Consider the following 26,811-nt stretch of genomic DNA (forward strand, 5'->3'; position numbering starts at 1 on the left):
AAGCAATTTTATTCCCATGAACCAAGAAAGAGATGAGAATTCTGGGCTGAACTTGCATTTTTTTCTATTTTGTGTTTTATGTCAGAAGAACAATTTTTAAAAAATTGTTTAAACTAAATTCAATTTTATATCTTATTTCAAGCAACAGATATGACATAGTCTGTGTAGTAGACAAATTAATAGTTCAAGCAAAAGGTCTGGGCTTGGTGACATATGGATAAGAATAAGCTGAGAAAAACTGCCTTAACAAAAAAAGTATGTATATACTTTAAATATAGATTTATATATTTTATTACATATAAATATTCATATGTTTATATGCATATAAACAGGTTTATATATATATAAATATAAATATACACATTTCAGAATCAAACAGCCCATTTGGAGGATACATGTAAGAACAGTTTGATTTGATTTGGCACATCTTATAAATTATCACCTGATTTTTTTTTTAGCCCAACATTAAAAAAAAAAAAAAAAGCAAAACTGGTACATAAACAAGATAGAGGAAGAAGCTAATTATCTAATTGCCTCTCTTCTTGTATTGGTGATACATTGCCCAGCAGCTGAGCGTCTGGGCAAGTCATCTACATTGCATTGTATCTAAACACCTCCTGGCATTTTCCACTTCCCTCTCCAGAACTTCTAAACTGGAATTGATGTGAAAGGGCAGCATGGAAATGATTGAGTGTGGAGTTTCTAATAATGACTCTGACGGACACACACTTTACAAGGAGATCTTACAATGCCTATCAAAGACTGTTTCATCTTCCCAGTACAGAGCTCCTATCACTTTCTCTTCTCCTGAGGATCAAATCTTAGAATCTCAAGTGATCTTGGTGGTCTCTAATCCCATAGGGCTAAAACTATGTTCTACAGAGGTCTAGTATTGACAGGGGGACTTGGGGCCCTAAAGTGGGGAGGATGCAAGGGAGATAAGGTGAAGTAAGCATCTGAGACTGTGGCCCTGAGAGAAAACTTCATCCAGAGTAACTGCTTTTATCTGCTTTAGACATTAGGGTTCTGGAAGAGATTTCGTTTGAGAAAAAAAAATGGCAAACTCTAAAAATAGGGTTTAGAATTCCAGCATAGACCCATCTTCTCATAATACAGAGGAAGAAACCGAGACCGGGAGGCTCCTTGGGTCCCCCACCTTGCCCCTGGCAGAGTCGGGATGGGATCCAGAGAGCCATCACTTCCTCTTCCCAGGGTGTGTTGCTGTTGATGAAATGCTGGAACACATTCTAAAGTTTAGGCACTTAGGAAATACCCCATGGTGATTACAAGGACAGATGATACTTATGAGTTCATACTATGTGGCCAGTGCCTCAAAGACGTTATCTTATTTAATGCTGGCAACAGTGCTCTGAGTTAGGAGTTCTTACCCCACTTAACAGTCGGGGAAAATGAGGCTCTAAAAAGTTAAATCACTTGCTCAGCATCACACCTGGCAATAGATTGGGATTTGAAGGCACGTGACCTTAATCCGGAGGCCTCAGCCTTTATCACTCTGTTCTCTTGCCTTCCTGCATCTTATGTTCCAAACTTCTCTCAGGGGACAGATACTATCAGATTATTTCATCTAACTATACTATATTTTTAAAAGTTCTACCAGCATAAAAAACATCCAGCAAGCTTTCTTCTATTGAATGTTATACCTCTGTAGAGTTACAGCATCATCTAGCATGACCTTGATGAAGATAACCCTTCTTTATGAAAATGGTCAATTTTCATTAATATTTTACTAATTAGCGAAAGGCTGGCATAATTTAGAGAAAGTCTAAATTATAGAATACATTTATTTTATTACTTTTAAACACGTATCTTAACAAAAATTATATAAAAATGCTCCCTTGTGGGACTCACTTCAATGATTTGTTATTAGCATTAATATTATTTGTATGTAAATGAAATGAAAACTTAATATGAGCACCTTGCTTCTTCCTCTCTCTTCTAATGAATCCTGCCAATAACCTCTGTAAATGGCTTCATTATCTCTTACTAGACCTATTATGATGGCCTCCTAATGCACTGCCCTGTGCCTTGTCCATCACATCTGTCCCATACCCCTTTCTCAAATGACTACCCATAAAATTCAGCATTAAAGCACACCATGATCCAATCTGCATGAATTTGTGTAATTTCCCTGATCCCTTCATCCATCATGCCCCTAAAGCCCCAGCTAAGAGAGCTGACTCCCAGATCTTTTACGTTCTTGGCTGTTTCTGTAGCTTTGCCTGGGGTTTCTTCCCAGTTCTAAATTTGCCAACCCTGCAACAAGTCTTCCTGGGTTCCAGCTCTTATCCACTAACAGTTTCTCTTTTGAACTTCCCTAAGGCTTTACCCTCTTCTGGGGGCCACTCTCACTTTCAGCATCATGTGGATCAGGTGTTTACTTGTTTTATCTCCTCTGCTAGACTTTTAACATCTGAGGGCAGCTGGTCTTCATATTCCCTCAGGCATGAGCACAAAGTTCTGCTATCTGGACAATATGCAAATGCTTATTAAGTGACTAGAACCCTGGGGAGGGTGTGTGTGTGTATGTGTGTGTGTGTGTGTGTGTGTGTGTGTGTGTGTGTGTGTGTTTAGAGAAGGCAAAGAGTTTGGCAAAATAAATAAGAAGGAATAGTAACTCTTAACTATTGCCCCTCAATTTGGGGTCTCTGCACCACCCACATAAGAATACTTGGGGAAAAAAGAACAATACTTGGGGATAAACACACAGGTTATTCAGTCTGGCCAAGACCTATCAAAGCAGGCTTCCTGGGTATGAGGTCCCAGGACCTGCATTGTGAACATGCTTTCCAGGCTATTCTACACACACTGGTGTCTAAGAACCACTATCCTCAGAGCTAGGATATGCAGCAAACATGGTCTGAAGTATCTAGATGAGTCCCAGTGTAATGAAAAGACCAAGACAGCATGACAGCATCTGTGTCCTCAAGGGGCTAGAGTGTGCCTCCTCCTGGGACTACTGCCTTGCCTGCATAAGCAGGGCTGGGTGGCCCTCCTCTGTGCTTCCTCTGCCAACACTCTGTGGAATGTTTCTGGAAGTCAGAATGGCAGGGTAGTCTCTCAGTTTGCAAAAACATGAAAAGGGATGATTAGACATTCTACATACAAAATTGTATTATGTGTTCTAAGTTGCCATTAAAAAGCCAAAAAAAAGCAGACACATACCAAAAAAAATGGTATGGACTTCAAATATTAGAAAGCCTAGTTCAGATTTTACCTAGTAACTTACTAATTCTGTGATCTTGGGCAAATTAGCCTTTTTAGGGTTTTTGTATGGGTATCTGTGAAGAGGATAAAATGATAGTTTCTCTTTCACAAGGCTATTGTGGGAATCCAGTGAGATCATTCCTCAGTAGTGCTCAGTTCAAGGTGCGGGGCAGAATAAGGGCTTACTAAATGTTACCTTGGGTAATTATTATCGGTATCATTAACATTCACATCACACCCTTAATTTTGTGTGACACAAGTCCTCTTACCCATCTCTGTGCCCAGGCTCAGAGTCTAGGGTGCAGAAGGACCAAGCTGTGCTCATTTTATGTCCTATTGAGTGAAATGCAGATTGGCGCCGTGAGATCAGGAGGTAGACCTGGGCAGACTTCTCCAGCAACCACACTGTGCCTCACCTGAGGAAGGGGACATCTCTCAGGCATCTGGACAAGCTTAGCTCATCACTGAGGGGGTGATCCTTCCAGCATCCTCTGTCTTGATGACAGAGGCCCTGACTGGCCCTCTTATACTTGATCCTATTTGGGAACTGGAAGAAGGGATGAGTCCTGAAGTCTGCATCATTCAGGGACCCCTGCAAGGCCTCTGTTGTGGCAGCGGACAAAGAAATAACATCCTTCTCACGTGCTCACTGGAAAGGAGTTTTGGTGGGCAGAGTCTGGGCTCATTAAAATGGACTTGGTGTATCCATAACTTGTATTACCCAGCAACAGTGGAGCCCTCCAGAAATCTGTACAGGCAACTAATGACTTTAAAACTCCTAGTCACCCCCCTCAATACCCACTCTCCCTGCCAAATGGTTGAGATTCCAGGCCAGCTGGGTATCTGCTTATTTACATAATTAATCTTGTATGAAGTCTTTATATGTCCCTCCTCAGCCTTCTCTTTTCTAGGATAAATAACCCCCAATTCTTCCATCCATAAGCCCCAATTTTACAACCTTTTAATCATTTTTGTGGCTCCCTTTCGGGTTTTTTTTTTCTTGGCCCTCTTTAAGCCTTATCTCAATTTAACAGACATGCTACAAAGGCAATTAGGAGAGATGAATCCATCAGAACCTGGGACCATCTCTAATTTGGATCCAAGTTTTTCTCTCTTTCTCTGTAAGAGTAAAATGGAGGATCCTCATCACCTTTCCCACTGACAAGTGGACTCAGGATGGGCTGTCAGTTTTGCTTCCCCTAGGATGTCTTCCAAGATCCTGAAAAGCCAGTTCTATGAAGGCAGGAACCAAAGGACATGCCTGCGCGCAGGAGGGAGGTCTTTCCCAAATGGTATTTTGCATGTGGTTTCAGTGCATGGACATAGCAGGAGCTTATTGTTGGGGTTACAGGGTGACTGGCAATCCTAATGCCCAGGCTCCTGGGGGTGTCGAGGAGTGCCAATGGCTCTCTGACAGCATTTGCATTCTCCCCAGGCCAGGAGAACTTGCTGCTCTGTGTCCTGGGCTCTTATCTGACCTTCCCTGGAAAGCTGTTGCCTTATCTGACTTTAGGCAGAGCCAAAGAACTGAGCCCAGCAGACTTCAAAGAAGCTGACTCTTTAGTTTTCAACTCCAAGAGGCAACACATGACTTAACTACTACGAAACAGCCCATGAAAGATAAAACTATGACATAGCAAAGGAAGAGAGGGCATTTCTGGAGTTCTGGGACTGGGAATTTGCTAGATTTTCTAGTTAGGAATGTTCTGAGAGTGAGGACAGAAAAAGGAGGAAGGGCTGAGCAGAGACTAGCTTGTCATTCTGCAAAGACAAAACCGACCATTGCCACTTTGTGCTGCACGTCATCATCCTCTCAAGGTTCTAGTCTCTCCTGTACTGCACTTCTCCCCCCTCCACAGTGTGGCCTGCTATTTCCCAGGGACTCACTTGACAGGGCACAAACAGTGGGGATGTATATTTGAGCAAGGATTAGCAAATATAGACATTCCTGTTTGGCTACCCTGTCAACAGTTTCAAGGTGAAAACCCCACCAGTTCATCAGCCAATTTGGTGAGGGAGATTATTGTTCTGTGCAAAAATCAAATAAAATCCTTTGGGGCTTTTCTTAGGCAGCATTGCACGTAGCTCTGTCTGAAGATCAATAAAGCAGAACCTACTCTTCATTACACGTTAATAATGTGCGAGCAGAAACCAGAGCAGGGAGCGGGGCTTCTACACCTCCCAACAAAAAGACGGTCTGACTTTGTTGTACACAGAGCAGGATTGGTGCTGATGATAGCTATGCAACTTGTTTGTGGCCACAAATGACTTTCAGCCTGCGGGTTTCAGAGTTAGAATGCCTTCTGCATGTGACAAAGCTTCCCAGAACATCTTTAGAAAAGCCATATCCTGGCTTAAAGTGCTTCATAATGCTCATTAATGGGGCATTAACTGAGTGAGTTAAAAACAATTAATAATGGAGAAAGTGTGGTCATGATACCTGAGGAATGAATGTAGGTAGGGTTCTAAGTTCCCAGTTCTCTCTAAAGCCAGACCTATCGGCGACTTTGGATTCAGAAGTAGCACAAAGAGTTTGGGACTTTGCATTAGTTTCCCAGGGCTCCTAGAAGAAAGCATCACAAACTGGTGGCTTAAAACAAACCCTCTAATTTTAAGGGGTTAATGCCTACCTCAAAATAGATTATATATAGTTCCCTTAACTGAAAAGTACAGGGAATCCAGTTTCAGGCAAAACTGAACACAGGGCCTTGAATATTGTCAGATAGAGGTTTCTCTCCATCTCTTGGCCATATTTTTTTCTATGGTGACTTTACTGTCAGGCAGGCTCCTCCCATGAGGTACCAGCTGTTAGAAGACCCAGATTTGTAGCCTCATAATTTTGCAACCAAGCAGAAAGAGAGCTGCTGTTCATTAACAGTCCTTTCAGAGAGCTGAAAATGATTGACTTAATCTGGGTCCTATGAACATCTTTAATCCAGGTACTGTGCCTGGTGAACTTCTGGGATTGGCTAGGCCAGGGTCATGTGACCATCTCTGCAGGTGGGGGTGGAATCACCTTCAATTTCATAGACCAAATGTAGAGAGTGAAATGGTTGCCCAGAGGCAAACTGGGACACTGGTGCATGAAGCTGAAAGACAGTAGGTAGACTGGAAGGACAGATGTATATTACCAGCACCTGCCACTGTATGTGAGCTCTGCCCAGCTCTCCTGCAGGAAGGTCAGAAATGAATAATTCAGTTCCTGCCCTCCAGATGCTCACAGGGTATCAGGGATGCAGATGCATACATATAAGCCTCTTTAATATGAGTCTGCCTGTGATAAGTGCCCTGTTTTGATAGCGTCTCTGGCACCAAAAGGCCTTGACTACTTATTCAATTGGTACCTGGGGCTTGGCACATGTTTTCTCACATTTCCAATTTAAAAGTCAACAAATTGCTTCTGGAACCTTAACTTGAAATTAAATCTGGGTGTTTTTCTTGTCCCCTGGTTATGGGGTTGAGATGTATAAAGTTGACTCCCAGCGATAGCACTAGGTCAGTTTGACCCAACATCTGGGAATCACACCTGAAGCCATCAGCACAGATTTAAAAGTAGAACATGAGGACATGGGGGACAGTCCAGGGCAGAAGGGATTCCACGTGAGAAGCTATCCACAGGGAGCAGTCATGTGGCTTAAGTTCCAGCCACTAGATCTCCTTACGTGTGCATATCTCTGCACCTCCCCACCACTGTATGTTATCCATCCTTAGGGCTACATTTCTTTGCTTCTTATAGGCATTTGCCTTTCTATTCAACACATATATATTGAACTTTGTGATGGGGACTGGTTAATTATTCACCAAATTATTTCCTTCTTTCTCCTGGGCACACAGCTACATTTCCCAGCCTCCTCTAGTTTCTGTGTGGCTGGATTCTGGCCAGTGGAGCATGGGATGTTGTAAGGTCAGCCTTACTTCCCCGAAACCTCCTGTAGGGTCCTGCACATAGGCTTGCTGTATTCCTCTGTCTTCCACTTGCAGGTGGAAGTAGAGGACAGTGGAGCCACAGGATGGTAGGCGAAGGCTGGGTCCTTGAATGACAATCTTCCACCCCACCCAAATAAAAAAATCCACATCAGATTGTGACAGAAGTAGAAGATAAAGTTTCACAGTGTTGACTTGTTGGAATTTTGGAGTTCATTTGGTTTTGCTCTAGACTATAGCATTTAGCTTACTCTGACGAAACAAAGAGCTAAAATATAAAAGAAATGCTAGGTACTCAGTACTCAGCAAAGTATCACAGGTGTAACTCCTGCCTTGGTGGAGTTTTCAGTCTTATCTGTAATTTTATCTATTCCCATGCTCTCTCACCTTCTGGTAGGCATTAACAGATGATGTTGGGAGCAGCATGTTGAAATAACTCTGGTGCAGTATGTTGAAATAACTCTGGAGAATGTCCAGCAGAGTTCTGGGCTGGGTTTTAGAAATGGACGTCTTCGTTGGTACTCTATAGCTTTACTTGGAGTGGGGCTTAGCTGTGGGTCACAGCCTGATCCTTCAGGCCTTTTGAAGCCTGAGAGATTCTCCAGTTGTGCAGGTTAAAGAGATTTCTTATTATATACAAAACCTTTTTCTTCTCTCTTCTTTTCGCTCTCAAAATCAGTCCTTTCCAAGTCAATGTCCAAGTTAAAAAGAAAAAAAAAATAAAGAAAAAAAAAATCAGTCCTAACTGGCTAGAATATTATCCATCCAATCATCTATCCAACCATCTATTCATCTGTTCATCCATCTATGCATTCATCCATCTATTTATTCTTTAGACCTAGTTTTATTAATAATAGTTGTCTTTTGTCAAATGCTCATTTGCCGGGTTCTGTGCTAAGATATTGATGTGATAGTCCTTTTTAATCTAAATGGCAATCCTACAGGGTAGGTGCCTCCATTATCACTTAATAAATAAAGAAAGTGAGGCCCTGAGATATTACTTATCTAAAGCTATAGAGCATTTGTGTCTTTGGCAGAGCCTAGATTCTTAGTCACCATGCTGTCCCTTATCCAACATTTGTCAGGATGCTCTCAAATGTTGTGCCTGACGAAGGACTCACCCAGAGTAGGTGAGGAGAGGAGTCCTACTCACCCAGTAGTCCTACTCAGTCCTACTCCTCAGAAGTAGGACTCCTGAGGAGTCCTACCCACCCAGAGTAGGACTCACTCAGAGTAGCTGACTTGAAGGAGTTCACGTAGTATGTGTGTGTGTGTGTGTGTGTGCATGCACACATGTATATATGAAGATGGGTGGTTGGAAGAGACTGTCATGTGAACAGGGAATCCAACTGGAAAGGTGCTGTGAAAATAGCTAAGAGAACCATGGAGCCCTGTAGAGACTGGAAGGCACCCTGAAGCTCCAAGGTGAAGAATAACATTGTTGGCCAAGCCCACAAACAGGGAAGCCAGGGAGAAACAGGTATTCAACATGTACATTCTGGAGTAGAGTGTTTGATTTTATACCCTCAGCCTTCCAGCTGGATGTCTTGGAACAGAGCAAGTCCATCTTTCTTTGACTTAGTCTCCCCACTTATAAAATCAGGATAATATAGTTCCGACTTAAAGGGTGGTTTTAGGGATTAAATAAGATGGCACTGTTAGGATTAACTGAGATAGCACATTTTAAATAGGGCTTGGCACATACTAAGTTCTAGGTAAATATTAGTTTTTTTTGTGATGATGATGATGGTTGTGGTGATGGTGATGTGATGATGATGATGATTTGGGATTAGAGGCAAAAGAATAAATGTTCTTTTCCTTTCCTTCTTCACAATGCCCATGTGTTTCCTCTTCCATGCCCATTATTGACACTCAGGTTCTCAGTTGTCCCAGCTCTGCTATCAGTCAGTTTTGTGGCCCTTGGCATAGCACACAACATGTCTTGGTCAACTTTTATGTCTATAGGGAGTGAGAATAGTATGCTCTGGAGCACCTAGTCCACAAGCCAGCTCTGCAACTTATCTGCTGTGTGGCCTCGGGGAAGTAATTCAACTCCTCAGAGACCTAGTTTTTCTTCTGCAAAATGGGGATGAAATTAGTAACCACCCAACTGAGGTATTTTAATGAACAGTGAAATGATCCACATAAAGCTATTAGCCTTATTCCTGGTACATCGTAACCTCTCAATGAATGCTAGATATCCTCATTATGAAATTAAAAGGGCCCTTCAACTTTACTTGGTGGGTTTTCCATTATGTGTTTTACCTTTGTTTTTTACTTGAACAAATAAAAACATTGTTTTTTATTTGAACACTGATTTTGACACCATCTCCATTCCTTTTGGCTCTCTGAATGAAGTTCTGCTTTAATGAATATGATAGCAGGACTTACGCATTACCAGGTTATTTTAGGCAAGAGTGATTTTTAACTCATTACCCAGATAATTGTTGTGGTTCTCTAGTTACCTTTCTGTGCACAGACTTAATAAGGTCTGAGGTTCTGTGGCAGAATTTTTCTTTGCTGGATGGGAGAATTATTGAAGCTCTCAGGTAAAGGTGTGAAACCTTTGATGCAAAAGGGGTGGCCATGCCAGCCAAGCAGTCCCTGACTGCAAGGTGGGCTCAGCTGCTTTGGAAACTGGTGCAAGGTTCATTAATCATGGGGCATTTCCAGCATACTTAAAGATGTTAATTTTACTTATGGGAAAGATATTCAAAAATAAGTGTGTGCATGTGTATTATATGCAAATGGAGAACTAGGATCTACCTACTTCCCCTTTGAGTCCTCCAGCACCTAGGGGTCAGATATACTGGTTGGCTCTATCCTGTAGTGGTTTAAAGCAAGGGTTGGAAAACTTTTTCTGTAAAGTATTTTCTGTAAAGCAAATATATTAGCCTTTGCAGGCCATAGAATCTCTGTCATGGCTACACAGCCCTGCCTATATGGAGTGAAAGCAGTGAAAGGCAATATATGAGTGAATGGATGTGGTTGTGTTCCAATAAAACTTTATTTGTGGACATTATGACTTGGATTTCATATAATTTTTGTAGCCATAAGCTATTATTTTCTTTTTGATGTTTTTCATTATTTACAAAGGTAAAAACCATTCTTGACGCCATGAGCTATACAAGAACAGGTGGTTGATGGGATCTTGCTGGTGGGCCATATTTTGCTGACCCCTGGATTAGAGTCTGCATCTGTTCAAGTACCACTTGTTCCATTCCTTTGTGACCTTGGGCACTTTTCTTAACTACTCTATGCCTCAGTCTCGTCATCTGCAAAATACAAATAATAGTAATACAATTAATAGTAGCTATCCTCATTATGAAATTTTATTGGAATGCAGCCACATCCATTTACTTATATATTGCCTTTAGCTGGTTTCACTCCATATAGTGCGTTTGTAGGGTGGTAGAGAAAGTTAATGAGTTAGTAGAAGTAAAGTGCTTAAAACAGTGCCTGGTGCATAGCCTTGAGAAATATTAGCTTTTATCATTTTCATTGAATTATCACCTCCTTGAATTCTCTCAGCCACACTATGAGGAGGATAGTATTACTATCCCCATTTCCCAGATGAAGAAACTGAAGCACGGAGATGCTAAATTGTTTGAGGCCAGTGTTAGATCAAGAATGACTTTCACAAACGGTGGTACCTGTCTTTGATGACTAACAAAGCAGAAATCCAGATTACTACAAAACTGCTTTAGTTCTCTTTCTAATGATGCTCCAAGGATGTCCCTTCCATCAGAAATTGCCTATGGCTGTCAGAAGCTGGCAGTTGGCAAGGGGATGAGGGTAGTGAAGAGAGGTCACAGGACAAGCAGGTGGTCAAAGGGACGGAGTGGCAAATCAAAGGACTGCCACAGAGCAGTGGTCACTGCGTTTTTGCATTTTCTTCCCATTGTTCTCTTTTGTAGACACATTGTGAAGCTTGCATCTGCTACACCCCTGTTGGATTTGCAAATTGCTGGAGGTTACCGTTGCAAGATGTGCATTTATCCTCTCCCATCACATTTTTCTTTCTTCCCTAATGCGCCAAATTAGAAGATTGGCTGATTTTCATTTACCCTAAAAAGTAAAATTTCAGCTTAAATCACATATGTCTGTGATGCACTTAGCAGCCGCGACAGCTTCTAACCGCCAGCCATTCCTTCTCATTCCCTCAGTTCCCGAGAGAATAATCAGATCTATTGTGATTTAGAGATGCATTAGCTACACTTAGAGTTCAGGATCAACTTTGACTTCTAGGGAAGTTATCCAAGATTTAAATGGTTAGAATCCACTACATTTAAAACATGCTATGCTTTTTCCGTCCTTGCTCATATCATTGTTGAAAGAATAAAAGATCGGGGAAAGTGATCAGGGGTGGTGGCTCATGCCTTATAGGCAACTTCCCAGCACTTTGGGAAGCTGAAGCGGGAGGATCATTTGAGGCCAGGAGTTTGAGACCAGCCTGGGTAACATAGCAAGACCCCATCTCTACAAAAAATTAATTTAAAAAAATTAGCTAAGCATGGTGGCGTGCACTTGTAATCCTAGCTACTTGGGAGGCTATGGGGAGACGATCACTTGAGCACAGAAGTTTGAAGCTGCAATGAGCTATTAGTATGATCACACCACTGTACCCCAGCCTGGGCAACAGAACAAGATCCTGTCTTGAAAAAGAAATTAAAAAAGAGATCTGAGAGAATATCAGAGTAGATTCTGCTGGTATTTAAATTGCTGGGACCAAAACAAGCAAACAAACAAAAATCACATATGACTGGTAGCTGGCTAGTTCTGCATATTTCTATGTGGTCACTTTCCAAAGTTCTTCCATTTAGAAGACAGACAGTCCTGACCTACAGGAATCTGCTCATGGTGGGATGTCATCATAACCCATCCCAGACCCACACACATCTTTGCCACCCATGGCTGCAGCAGTTGGATGGATCTGTCCATTCTGTATTATAAAACTCCTTATGCATGTGTTGAACACAGCCCTGTCTCTCTGCAGGTTTAAATTCCCCTGAATGAGAGACAAGTTAGACTCTCACAACCCTCATACCCTGGCTCCACTACTTATTAATCAAGTCCATGGGCTTCATCGCCAAGTTGCTTCATCGCTTACTGTCTCTGTTTCCTCTGTAAAAGGAGGGATAATATTAATACCTTATCTCATAGGGTTGTTGTGAGAATTAGTAGTTCTAAAATACCTGGAATGGTCATTGACACATTGAAAGAACTCAAAAAAGTTTAAAAACATTAGATGATAGGGTATGGGAAAGAGATAACACTACTTCCTAGCTGTAATCCTTTAATGGTGTCCCATTTCTTACACGATAAATCCTAATCTCCTCAGCCTGGTTTGCAACACCTTTCTTAGTTCACCCACCTGGACTTTATTCCAGTATCCGTCTTTGGCCTTCAGCCACACAGCACAGGCACACCTCAGAGTTTCAGGTGTGCAGTTTCATGGCAATAAAGCAAATACTGCAATAAACCGAGTCACACAATTTTTTTGGTTCCCTAGTGCATATAAAAGTCATGTTTATATTACATTACAGTCTATTGAGTATGCAATAGTATTATGTCTAAAAAATGTACATAACTTAATTAAAAATGTTTAGTGCTAAAAAATGCTTAAATGTGACTTCTTCAAAAAAGACTTCCTGATCCCCCCAAAACCAAATGAGTTCATCCATTATGGACATTTTTCCTTGACACTTGCCTTAATTATAGTTAAATGATGAATTATGTGGTGGTTTATTATCTCCTTTTACCAAAAGAATGCAAGTGTCCCAAAGCAGAGATGGTCCATTTTCTTTATCACTGTGTCTTTGGAGCCTAACACAGTTTCTTGGAAATATTAGGCACTCAATATATTTGTAGCTGAACTGAATTGTGATTTAAAAAAATGAGGTCTGTATTTAAGAGTTTCATCATCAGCTCCATTCAGCCCAAGTTAAGTGTAAATTCAGCGAGTTAGTTAAGTAATAAATGGCTATCACTTTACTATAACATATTTGAAATTCAGTCTTGAGACCCCAGTAGTTGCTGAAATCAATGCCCGCTTTCTCCAGGTATAGTAATTATTTCTCATATTGTTATTGACTGTCTCTTTAAAGACCAGCCAGGACAAATCTATTTCTTATGCTGTTGTAAATAACTTGAAGCAGGAAAATGAATGGACCGGAATGAGGGTTGTTTAAAAGAGATTTATCTCTCCTCATTCTTGCTCAAGAAATAAGTGGCCAGTTGCTACCAACCCATCCCAAAAGCCAGGTGGTGAAAGCTGGTAGTAGTGACCTTTCTAATTCCTGTGCTAGTGACCACAACCATCTAACTGCTGATTTCCAAAGGTTTATTATAATTTTGACAAACAGCACATATTTTCAGATATGCTGGAGATCTGGATTTCTGGTTTCATTAAGAGTTGGTGTCTGAGGATGAGTTAGGGGTGAGGATCCCCATAGCAGAGAAAGATTTTAGTTGGGAGATGAGAGGGAGAGCACATCTGGAATCTAAATTTAAGTTCAGGGCCCCAGAAAAAGGAATGTAGTTGAAGCTGTCTCAAGTTGGACATCTCCATTTCTCTTTCTGCTTTCCCTACCTAAAGCAAATGTCAGTGGTGACCAGGTTCATTCCATGGGTGTATTCTGCAATGTGTGGGCAATTGTATCTATCACTTGTGACAAAGTCTTCAAGTACGAGCAGGGAAGTTTACATCTCAACTGGGTGCCCTCAACAACGTTTGCGTCTTGACAATGTGTCCTCACCTTGACTGGGTTTACATACCTGGACAACTGAGGACACACAGAAAATCATTTCACTGATCCTCCCCAATGCATTATTGATTATGTGGATGGCAGCATGCAAAGTTATCAGCCCATGAGCAGACACAGAGTGAGTACTCAATCAATGACCATTATAATTGTTCTATTTTTCTTATTAGAATCTATTTTTGCTATGTAAAAAAAAAGTGATCTCCTGCATGTATATGTGAGGGTTTTTTTTAAAGATATATGAGGACCCAGTTTATATCCATGATCCTTATTTTCTCTGGGAAGAACACTAACCAAGGGAAAGAGTTAATGAATTACGTCTCATTGTATAATTTCTAGGGGACTTTGCTGAGCTGAGTGTTTGCTATCATAATGACCCTATAAGATAGCAGTCCCCAGCCTTTTTGGCACCAGGGACTGGTTTCATGGAAGACAATTTTTCCATAGACTAGGTGGGGGAATGGTTTGGAGATGATTCAAGCATAGGACAATTATTGTGTTGTCACATCTCTCTGCTAATGATAATCTGTATTTGCAGCTGCTCCCCAAGCACTAGCATCACCGCCTCAGCTCCACCTCAGATAATCAGGCGTTAGATTCTCATAAGGAATGTGCCACCTAGATCCCTCACATGTGCAGTTTATAGTAGGGTTCATGCTTTTGTAAGACTCTAATGCTACTGCTGATCTGACGGGAGGCAGAGCTTACGCAGTGATGTGAGTGATGGGGAACAGCTGTAAATACAGATGAAGCTTCGCTTGCTCACCCTCCACTCACCTCCTGCTGTGTGGCCTGGCTCCTAACAGGCCACAGACCAGTACTGGGGGTTGGAGGCCATAGCTATAAGACATTCAGTGTTATATCTCCATCTTACAGATGAGAAAACTGAGGCTTAGTGAGGTTATATATAAGCACAAGGTCACATAGCCAACACATAACTGAGCTGGGGTTTAAAACTCAAGGGGTCTCATTAAAGGGCTTGTTCTTTTAAGTGCCTAACTCTACCAGGATGTAAAAGGACCCTCTTAGGATGTCAAGAGAACAGAAACAAATACACAATGTACACACACAACAAAAACTGGAGAAAATACTCAATTATATGAAAATCCATTCACTTATTCATTCAATCATCAGATAATTATGCAGCACCTATCAGTACCAGTCACTGTTCTAGGAACCTAAAGCAGACAAAATCTCTGCTTTGTTGGAGCTTACCTCTTAGCAGGGAAAGATGGAAGGTGAATAAAGCAATAAGTAAAATGAAGTGTGCCAGATAGTGATGAAAACACGGAGAAAATAAAGTGAGAAAGAGAGATAACCAGTGTGGGAGTTGGCTGATATTTCAGTAAGGTGGTCAGGGAAGGAAGCTGAGACCTGAAGGAGGTGAAGGAGCCAATGCATGACTACCTGCTACCTAGGGCAAGGGCTAGCGAGCACAGCCAATGGGCTAAATTTGGGCTGCTGCTTGTTTTCATAAATAAAGTTTCACTGGAACTCAGCAGGCCCATTTGTTTGTGCATTATCTGTGTCTGTTTTCATGTTCAAATGGCAGAGTTGAGCAGTTACAGGAGAGATTTTGTGGCTGAAAAACCTGAAATATATACTACCTGGCCCTTTATAGAAAAACAATGTGCACACCTTCATCTAGAAGAGTTTTCTAGGCAAAGGGAACAGAGGGCACGTATGAGAGTATCGCCATAGGGTTGTGCCCAATGTGCTTGGGGGGTGGACGTGCATGGAGCAAAATGGGCAAGAGGGTGCATGCGGGTAGGGCTTGGGGGACCTTGAGGGCTACTGTAAAGCCTCAGAAGATGGAGGAGAGAGGGTTTGAGGGAGAGTTTCGAGGAGGGTTAACAGATAACTCTTTGCAGGCTGAGGAAGTAACTCTGAGATGGAGTTTAGCCAGCAGGGCTCAGCCCCCAGAGAGCAGGGACAGAAGGAGGGGTCCAGCTATGACACAGCCTAAGGGCAGCATTCACCTTTCACTAGGAGCTTCACAACTGTCCCTATTTGGCCTGAGGTGGCCAGGACTTTACACCCCAATGGTGATCAGTCATTGAATGTAGGTCCTTCACTGACAGTAACAATGATGAAGGGCTGACTGTTACCTAGGGCTTCCAGCTGACCACACTCCCAGCAGCTGGGGCCATGAGTCTTTCCCTGAAGTTGGATCTTGGTGGCCCATCTCAGTGTCTACCACATAGAAGATAAAGGGAGCAAACGCTAAGGCAAGACTAATGGAGGAGGCTACTCCAGTAATCTGAGAGATGGAGGTGGCTTGAACCAGGAATTGGTGAGCAGTAGGCGAATTCTGAATATTTTTTGAAAGTAGATCTTTCATGTTAATATATTCTTCATGGCCTAAGATCACCACAGAGAAAAAAGTAAACAGAAACAGACCAAAGAGAAAGGTTCCAAAAATTGTCTAAGTTATAAAGTCTTCCAATCCAATGATTATTGTACATGGATTTGGTTAGTGGAATCTAGGCTGTTTTTTTATTTTTGTTGTTTTTACCAGGATATGGAGAAAAAACATCATTTAATCACAAACATTTCAATCACAAATACTTCAATGACAGGGATAGAACCTGTCACACAACACAATGCATATAAGTCCTTGGCTGGGTCTGACCCCTGGCAGTGACTGTACTATTCATAGACTGGCCAGTGAGAATGTTCTGTTGCTAAACTGGGCATGGAACAATGCAGTTATTTATGCATCTCCGTGGCATAGAGTATTGCCTTGGATTTGAGATTCTGCTACAGCTACATGAGTGGGCAAATCAAGAAATTGTATTCCATAATTTATTTCCAATCTGACAAAGAGTATTGTGTGTAATAGGCGAAGTAAGCTTGTAAATTTTAGCACATTTATTGCAGTGTGATGTGGTTTGACACGGTGTCTATGAGCCATGTGGGGTGAAATGAAAAGTTTAAATGGATTCCAATTTCATTATCCCACTGTGATCTGAGGAAAGCTGAGACCAAAATGTTGCCACCCAGTAAAGCACTTTATCAAATTCCCTCCTGGATTGAACAGCACTGTTCTGCCAAAGAAAGCTATTTGCTGGATAGACTATTTAGCAAGCTGCATTTTTAACTTGGATGCCCAGCCAGGCGATGGAGTCTAACAGGCTTTGCTTACAATGTGCATGGCTTGGCTATTTACACAAGATTGACAGTATGAGAAAAACCAGATTCTATACTTGCTAGGCTGATTTAGAAGTTTCTCTGCTCATTTGAATTCAGCTGAACTAGTCAGTCTAGCCCTGGGAAAACCTGCAGGAGTAAAAGGAGAACCAATAGGAGTGATTCATGAAAAACATGAAGTGCATAGCAAATTAATTTCCCTGAGTCTCCAAACCAGTCGGTAAACCACATTGTAGTCTTGCCCTCTATTTCTCTCCCTTGCTTAGGGACTGGTAAAAATCTTGAAACCACTTGTTGATTTGTTTTTCTCACTTTAAACTGCTGTGATGGAAGAACACCTAGGGTATAATGGGGACACACCCAGAAGAAGTGAGTGCCTAACTCAATCCTGGAGATTAAGGAAGGTTTTCTGAAAGAAGCAGTACTCAAGTTTAAACCCGAAAGACAAAAGTGAGTTAACTGAATAAAACTTGGGAAGAACTTTTGAAAAGTCAAGACTGTGCCATTCATGGGTTTCATAAAAGTTTGCAGAGAGCCTGTCACCTGTCAGACACTGTACTAGCTTCCATGGGTACATTGGTGAACAAGTCACATTTCTTGCACCAGTGAGTGAATGGTATAAATAAACAGAACATTTCAATACCCAGACAAAAGTGCCATGGTGTGGAAGTCCAGGTTATTTCAGCATCTGGTACAGAGTAGGAACCCACTAAATAGTTGTTGGATTAAATTTCATTTAATTGTCGTAGTATTTTTCTCTCTCCACTAGCTCATTATCTTACCTTCAAGTCTTTCTTTCCTAGTTAATCCTCTACCAATACTATAAGTTTTCTCATATGTTTACCAATAAATTTTTAGAAAAATCAGGCTACACAGTCACTATTTCCACCTCCTAACAATGCGCTCACACTCACACACCTTCATTCTTTTGGACAATTTCATTTAATAACTTCCCCCACCACTTTAAGAGCAGGACCTCCATGTTGCCTGGTCAAACGTGCTCTCTCAGTTTTCTTCCTCTTCAACCCCTTTATTGTGTTGTAGTTGGTTGGTTCCTTTTGCCTTGGCTTCTCAGATGCCAGACAATTTTGGTTCTTCCTACCCTCTGAATATTTCTTCTCCACTTCTCTTGGTCCCTTTTTCTCTGTGATCTGAATACCCAAGGGATCTGAAAAAATTTTTTCTGACTTTCTATACCTTCTCTAACAGCATTGGTTTCAAGTATCCCATCATAGTTTAGGAGATCATGCCTAAATCTCTTAGTCCCTGAACTCTCTAGAATAATTCCATTCGTGTGCTGGGAACTTGGAAGTCCCAAAGGCATGCAAACTTATCATGTCAGGAACCAAACTCCTTTGACTTACTAATTTCATTTAATTAATTAATTGCCCTTCACTTGGTTATCCAGGCTAAGAAGCAAGGATCAAGATGGATTGCTCTGCCATTCTTCCCTACTTTGCTACTGACTCAGTGGCCATGTCTTGTAAACTCACCCACCTCTGTATTTCTCTCCTTTACCTTTCCACACCATTTCTACTTCACACCTTCATTGTGTGATACCACAGGGTCTGTGTCACCTCCCAATGAAAAAAAGAAATGTAAAATGCTCAAAATATGCTCCTTATTGTGGAAAGGAGGTGTGGCATAATGACTCTTTCAAAGTGATCTTAATGTTAGCCATTCACGTATATAAACAGAGTCCTTGAGAATACCCCATGAGTCTTGTACTTCATACTTAAACAACCATATTCCAAGGCAGGGAAGGTCCATAGTGCGGTGGAAATTTGAGGGCAACTTTTCAATTCTGGTTTATTTGATCCCTGAGCTTTGACCGCAGACAGAGAATTGGCCCCACAGAACCTGCTGTAGGTTCTACAGAGAGTATCTTACACACACTTCCTTCTACTTCTCCTAACATAAATAAAATATTATTTTATTGCATTGCTTTTTTTAAAAAAAAAGAACAGGTTTATTGAGGTATAATTGATGCACAAAAACTGCACATATTTAATGTATACAACTTGAAGAGTTTGGACATATGCATACACTCTTGAAACCATCACCACCACATTCAAAGAAATACTTCCAATATCCATCACCTCCAAAAGTTTCCTCTTGTGTCTTTGGTTTTTGTTCATTTGTTTTTTGTGATAAGAGCACCTAACATGAAATCTATCCTCTTAACAAAATCTTTAAATGCACTATATGGTATTGTTAATTATAGGCACCTCATTGTACAGCAGATCTCTAGAACTTACTCATCTTGCATAATCATCTACTTATCACACATTCACTACGTTTCGTCTGAGTCCATCCTCTGGGATGGGCTAAGGGTTAGTCTGCTCTTAAGAGTCTCTTGCTAGAATATGATGGGTGTCTCATGGTGAAAAGTGAAATGGCAATGAAAAGAAATCAGTTATATTCACTGTGAAAATAAATATAACTGCATCTCTGATACCTTAATCTAAAACAGAGTCTGACTTCTCACCTGGCTTTATGTCAACAGAGGCCCTTAGTTTTTGTTGATGACAAACTCTAGGAAAATGAAGGTATAGGAAACCCATCCCAAACAAAAATAATTCCCTAGTTGGAGTCCTCACCTCATATCTCTCTTATTCTAACCCATTCACTTCTCAAAAGAATGTTTTTAGCACATCGTCTTCCTGCTCTAAAACTTCTACTGGTTCACAAGCTAGTTTCCAAATTCCTTGGCCTGGTATTTAACCCCCACCAACCCATCTTTTCTTGGTATATTTTTCCACTTTTCTCCATGTTTAAACTAGTCAGCACTACATACTGTAAGAGGAATATACCTTTCAGGTTCCTGACCCCATGCCAATATCTATCATTTCCTTTTCTTAGAATGGTTTACTCTCTCTCCTTATTTAAATCTTACGCATTCTGAGGAAAATGCAATCTCTTTCTGTAGGAATCAACTCTCCATGACCTGAAATATTCGATGACATTGGTGGTCTTCCATCTCACACTTATCATCTATATCTTTGACTAACATAATTCACCAGCATGTCTTATCTTATTTGTTTTGTTACTTCTACAAATCTTGGTAGCCATGTGGCTGTCTTATAGTTTTTGTGTTCCTTGTGCCTCATACATCATAGATCTTCCAAATCCTTTTGGTGGACAAATTTATTACAAAAATAAGTTTAACATTCAAAGAAGCAATTAGCAAAATATATTTATTATTTCTCTTTTTTGAAACAAATCTTTGCCATTCCCCATTCCTAGGAACTATATGCTGGCTATTGTTTAGATCTAGTAACCCATTATTCATTCTTCAGTGTCATCCCACTGCATAACATTTTATTCTTTCAATAAAGATGTTTTGTTACTAGCCTAACCAGATGTGATTTAACTATTATACTTTTTGGTAATTTTATAAATCAGAGGAAATGTCCTTTTCAGCAATTATACTTTCCTGTGGTTGATTTAGACAAGCTGACCATCTACTCTCAGATAAGTCATCTACTACCAAAGTGGTGCTAGATGTCCCAGCACCAAAGGGCCAGATGCCACATATGAGGGGGGGAGAATTGCCATTTATACCCAAATTTGAAACATTTTTAATCACTGGATCTTACTCTGCCGTGGACTTTTTGAAGTTTTCACCATGAAACATACTTTTCTTCCATAAATTTAAAGAGCAAGAGAAGACCAAGTAACAGTTTACAAAGGCAAGAAATCATGTAAGCCTTCTTATACTCCCTATTTAAGCAATGACAAAGATACTGTTAATTTATTTTTTAAAAAACGTGTTAAAAGAGGAAGTGCTTCTTCAAATTAATGGAAGGCACAGGAATCTGCCTTTAATTATTTAAAATAGTTTAAATCTTGGTTCAACTATATTTTAAACAACACCTTGTCTCAACAAAAGAAAAGGGAAATATGGTGACATTCAGACTTTGTCAGCCTCTTCAAAAAATTAAAAAGTTAAAAAAATAGAGATTGGTTTTGAATTGTGAGCTAAATATATGTCACCATAATATTTACCTGAATAGTGTATATTCACAATGGCTTATTGTTTAATCTCTTTTAACTTTCAAAGAACCTTTCTTTTCTCTGAAAAGATACTTGAACTTTTGGTGTTGGCTACATATGAAAATATGTCAAACACATAGATTCTTCATCTCCAGATATTCACAACTAATTATCCCTTAATTTGCATGTGAAAGAAAATTACCACCTAATAGACCATTTCCCTGGCAAACCTTTCTTTATCTTAATGAGCAGAATGAGGAAGTCTATTACAACCTGATTAAAAAACCTCTATGCCACTCAGCAGCTTACATATAATACCAACCAGGTGGAGGCAACAAAGATGTAAATATTCTTATTTACAAACTGGAGCTGAGCTCATGTCTGTCTATTTAGCATTTTATTATGATGCATGTCGGCCTCACAGAATCAATAGTTGATTGATTTCTTATGTAAAACATGTGAGTACTTTAATTCTGGATGGAAATTCATCAGCAACTTCTATTTGATAAGATGACATCCTACAATTGGAAGGACTGGGCTACATTTAATCATTAGAAACTTCAAATTGTATTATCCCAGTTTCCAGATAATGCACAAGGTATTAGCCCAACTGTATTTCTTATAGAAGTGTCTCTATATAACCCAAGAGATGGGTTATATCTAAAAAGGGAGTGGAGTATGCCAGTATCAGTTAGCCTTTGACATAATAATGCTATATGACAAGCTGTGCTTAAACACTGGCTTACACACATCTGTCATCAACCGAGTGGTTGGCTGATCTAGGCTGAGCTCAGTTGGGCTCGGCTCCAGATTGTGGGTTTCATTCAGGTCTACTCCATGTATATCTCATTCTTCTGGGGGTGGCAGTCTCCCTGGGGTACATTCTTTTCCTGGTGGAGACTAAAAGTTTTCTGACTGGCATATGGAAACACATTATGCTTCTTGATGTCTAGACAGGAACTGGTGCACAATTACTTCCACCTACTGGCCAAAGCAAATCATCTGGTCATGCCCAACATCAATTGGGGGGCATTCTACTTGGAAGGACTGCAAAATCACATAGATAGGGGCTGGATATGGGGAGTGGTGAACAATTGGGAAAAATAATGCATTCTATCACAGTTACTTATAGGGCTTTTTAAAAAGGAAATAATTCTTCAAAAGGAGTTAACTCTTTCTCATCGCAACCTTTTAAAACAAAAATAACATTACACTGAATAACTCAAGCTAAAAGTCTCTTGCAGTTTTTCTTGACTTGTGCTTGTTCTTTCTCTCTGTCTCTCCCCAAATGACTCCAGATCTTCCTTTTCTTCCACTTTTACAATTCAAAACTTTTCATGTCCATTCTCTGCTCAAAAACATGTCAGTGAATCCCTACTTTCCATTGATATAGCTCAAACACTTGGCTGGCTTCATAATATCCTTCACAATATGCTGTTTGTCTCTTCCATCAGTCTACAAGAATTTAATTCTGTCTTTCCACATGCTATTTCCTCTGCCAGGACACTCTGTTTTCCCTCTCCCACCTGCCTGGTGAATTCATATTCATTCAGAGCTCAGCTCAAACTTTACAACTTCTGCATATTCTTCACTGATCCTTGGAGAGTTTTCTGCTTTCTTATCTGTAGTTTCCTAGCATTTTATACATATGTCCATATAGCTGATGTAATAATAGATTCAAACTAGTCACTCACATGTCTACTTTGCTACCTGAATGTGAAATCCTTGAAGATGAGGTCCATGTCTCATTCATTTTCTGTTCTCAGCACTTATATCTATGCCTGTAACATGGTAGATTTCAGATAAGTTGGTTGGATTGAACCAAAGGAGATTTTTATAATAAGCACTTTAAAAGCATAGAAATGCCATGGCACAGGTAGATATGTTCAGTCTCACCAATAATTATAAACTATAAACAAACAAATAAAAACTATAGGAGATGCCATTTTTACTTTTCAAATTGGAAATTATGTTTTTAAAAAGATAAAACATAGAATGTAGATATCTGGAATTATCAATGGTGGACTAAATCTCAGCTTTTAGAGATTTTTTTATTCTTTCTCAGATAAATATATTAAATATATTCCAATATGGTGACTCAGAAATTTGATTTCAAATAATTTATCAACTGGAAATAAAGATGTAAACAAATTTTTATAGGCTTATTGATTATAGCATCATTTATAATAGGAAAAAATAGACCCTTTACATTTCATATAAGATGGGTTAAAGAAATCATGATGTAGCTAAAACATTGAGCCCAAAAGCCTGCATTTATTAGGAGGGATAGTTAATAAAATGGGGGAAAATTTACTATGTATTTTTCAACATAGAAGTTAATGTATAAGATAGAACACTGGAACTACAGGGTGCCGATATTGTAAAATACATTGGGCTATTGTTATCATATCCTATGTGAGCCAAGAAGTGGACTTGAAGGAAATATAGCAAAATATTTACAGTGATTACATCTGTGTGTAGTGATCACAAGGTGATCCTAACTTATTTTTATGCTTCTCTCTAGTTTCCAAATTTTCCACAATAAGCATACATAACATTTATAGTAAATGGAAAAATCTAAAAATATTTTTCTTAACATATACTTAAGGTGAAATAACTTATACTGTTAACTGAGCTTATGAGAACTCTAAATTATTGATTACATATAGCACTTTATATATGAGTCCTGCTACTTTTGAGTCTCAACTCTTGTTTATTTTTAGATTGGCTTCCATTTTTCCTTTGTAATTAACTAAGAACTAAAATGAATTTCTAATTAGAATTGTTCTTAATATAAATGTGACATCCTATTTTCTCTAATGTAATTGTACCTGAGTGGAAGTAACTACAACAAGAACTATAAAGGAAGATAAAGTAGGGATATGATATATAATTTCCCTTCATATAATTGTAACTCTGAAGAACGCATGCTCCCAGCAGAAAAGTAATTTAAATTATATCACAACAAATGCCATATTTTAAAATAGAAACTATCCATCATGCGCTGAGTAAAGCTGGTAGCAAACTATAAACCTTAAGAATATACTGAAAATTCCTCCCTGAGTTCATTAAAAATAAATTGGTTGGTTTAATTCCAGCACATGCTGAAGTAAAGTATAAGTAACATAATGTAATTTTAAGTGCATAGAATTAATAATTACACATTTAGAAAAATGATATGAAAGTAACCATTAAAATGATTTTATTACAGAAATATTAAAATCTATTAATGTGTGATGTAAACAGAATAGTATGATAAACCCACGTGTCCATCGCCACGCCATTTTTTATTTTTTACTACAGTTTCTCTTTTGGACATGATTTTAAAAAATCTAAAACTTAATACCTAATGCCTGTTTTTTGTCTTTATCTTACAGGCAAAAACCAGTTTTGAATAACAGAGAACATTTCAATAATTGTAGACTAGTGCTAGTACATATTTTGAAGGCATCATTTGAAATTTGTTGGAATAAATCATTTGAAATTTGTTAGAACAAACCAACAAAATTTGTCTGGTCTTTGCTCATAGTAAGGGCATTACAAGATTTTTTTTCCACCTAGACAAAGAATAGACATATCTTTAATTCATTTACATAATTTAAAATACAGACCCAAACACTCAACATTCTTTTCCTTGGTAAATATAAAATGTATGAATGTGTAAAACATGTCAAGCATTGCTCCTCCCCCACTGTTGATGTTTTCTCACATTCCTTTTCAAAGATTATTCCCTGCATCTTATAGAAATCATGCCCTATATTTATTTTTCAAAATAAAAATATTTTTGATTTTATAAATATCACATACTTGGAAAAATGTCAAGCTATTCAGATATGTGTAATTAAACTTGATTTTTTATAGAAAGTTTTGAAATAGTTATAGTGATTGATTTGTTCATCTAGCATGCATTAGACACCTATTAATACTATATGTCAGGTGCTCTTTTAGACTCTGGAGAAAATAGTGAACAAGATGGAGAAGGGATCCCATCTTTGGATCACAAAGTTTTCTCCAGCTATTTCTTAATGGAGAGATAAAACAAACCTTCAGCTCAGAAAATTTTGAGTCTAGCTCACCTCCCCTTATTTGCTCAGGCCCATTTTCCCCACCAGTTCAGTTGACAGAGAGGGGATGGCACCCTCCACCAGCCTGTTTCAAGGGTCTCCTGCTACATCTTCAAGACAAGAAGCAAAAGCAAAGGAAAGGAAAAGGATGACTGTAACACAAGTAATTATAGTAAGCCCTGAAAAATGCTGTCTGTCTAGGGCTCTAATTTTCTCCCCCTTGTAGTCATTTTTCACAGGTTGAACTTCTTGCCCTCTGGACAGAATGAACCACAGTGTACATCTGTCTGTGGGTAGTAGTTGCTTGAGCTTGGGATTGCTCTTTGGGGTGCTAGTGATTTTTCAGAAACCAAGAGAGGATTTTCTGAACCCAATTGGTCCAGTTGATCTATCTGTGCACCACACCTGTCTTTTTTCAGGAATAAATATATGGGCTAGCTCCCTGAATATCAGGTCCTTTTCCGTCAATCCACCTTTACCCTATCCATCAAGCTCCAAGAAGGAGCTACAATGGGGTTAGAACAAAGATCGTTCCACCCCATGACTCCCAGACAGACAGTAGTAGCTGTGATTTTTGAGTGCTTACCACATGCTAGACACTGCAGTGAACCTATATACACATTATCTAATTTAAGCCCCACCACCACTTATTTTATGGGCTAGGTGAGTTTATATCCTTGTAGCACAGATTAGGAAACTGAGGCACAAATAGCCTTGGTCATTTGCACAAGGTGCAGAGCCTGTAAAATAGCAGCTTGGCAGTCATACCAAGTTGTATCACTCAATATCCATACATCTCATAGGCAGCATTGAGAGAGTCCATTCTTTTCTTGTACAGAGAGCACTGAATTTTGAGAAGCCATTTTTTTTTTCCTTTTGGCAGAAATACAGTGTAGTGGCACAGCAACAAAAAGGTGAGAGTCCAGATTCAAACTTGGCATCTCTGACTGTAAAGTCTACAAATTGATCCACTATGCTTTAAAGGGTCTGTAAAACAAAATGATGCAGTTTGATCTGTTTACAGACTCGGGCTGAATTGGAGTTCTGTAGGTGGAGCATTGCCCTTCCAATGGTAGCAGCTTTGGTTTGTGGGGGCTGGGGAAGAAATTCAAGCTTCCGTAGCACTTCCCAACGTATTGCATTATTAAATAAAGATACAATGTATAGCTCAGGAATGATTTTGACATTTTTGAACACGATTTTTCTTTTTTAATAGAGTATCATAAAGTCAGCAGTAACAGCATCTTTTCTTAGCCCAAAAGAAGAAAATAGAAGCTAAGAATCAACCATAATCCTTATGTAACTATAACTTTTTTTCTTAGAATTTTTAGAGGGTCCCATTATATAATAGATCATCATCATAGGTCATCATCATCATCCTTTTCATTCTTAGGTATAAGCATTTTCTTATGTTAACACCTCTCTTCACAGATATGATTTTTCATGGTGACATGTGTATCATTGAATTAATAAACCATAATTTAAGCAGCCATTTCCACAGTACTGAGTATTTCTCTTGTTTTTTATTCCCTTTCAGTTTGAGGCTTCAAGAGTCATTGGGTCCTCTATTATTTTACATCTAGAAAGTAATTTTCTAGAACTAAGTTTACCCAGTCAATAAGTAATAGTTGTGTGGTTCTTAATGCATAGTTATTGCCAACTGCTTTCCAAAACTATTGTAATATTTG

At 39.4% G+C, this 26,811-nt stretch overlaps 1 protein-coding gene across 1 annotated transcript in view; it reads left to right on the forward strand.

Annotated features, from left to right (window-relative positions):
* The window catches only part of CDH13 (cadherin 13), a 958,432-nt gene that overhangs the window by 71,694 nt on the left and 859,927 nt on the right, over nt 1-26,811 (forward strand). The window lies entirely within an intron of this gene.

The sequence above is a fragment of the Microcebus murinus genome, chromosome 20 (genome assembly GCF_040939455.1).
Source record: "Microcebus murinus isolate Inina chromosome 20, M.murinus_Inina_mat1.0, whole genome shotgun sequence".
In the NCBI taxonomy this organism is placed as follows: Eukaryota; Metazoa; Chordata; class Mammalia; order Primates; family Cheirogaleidae; genus Microcebus; species Microcebus murinus.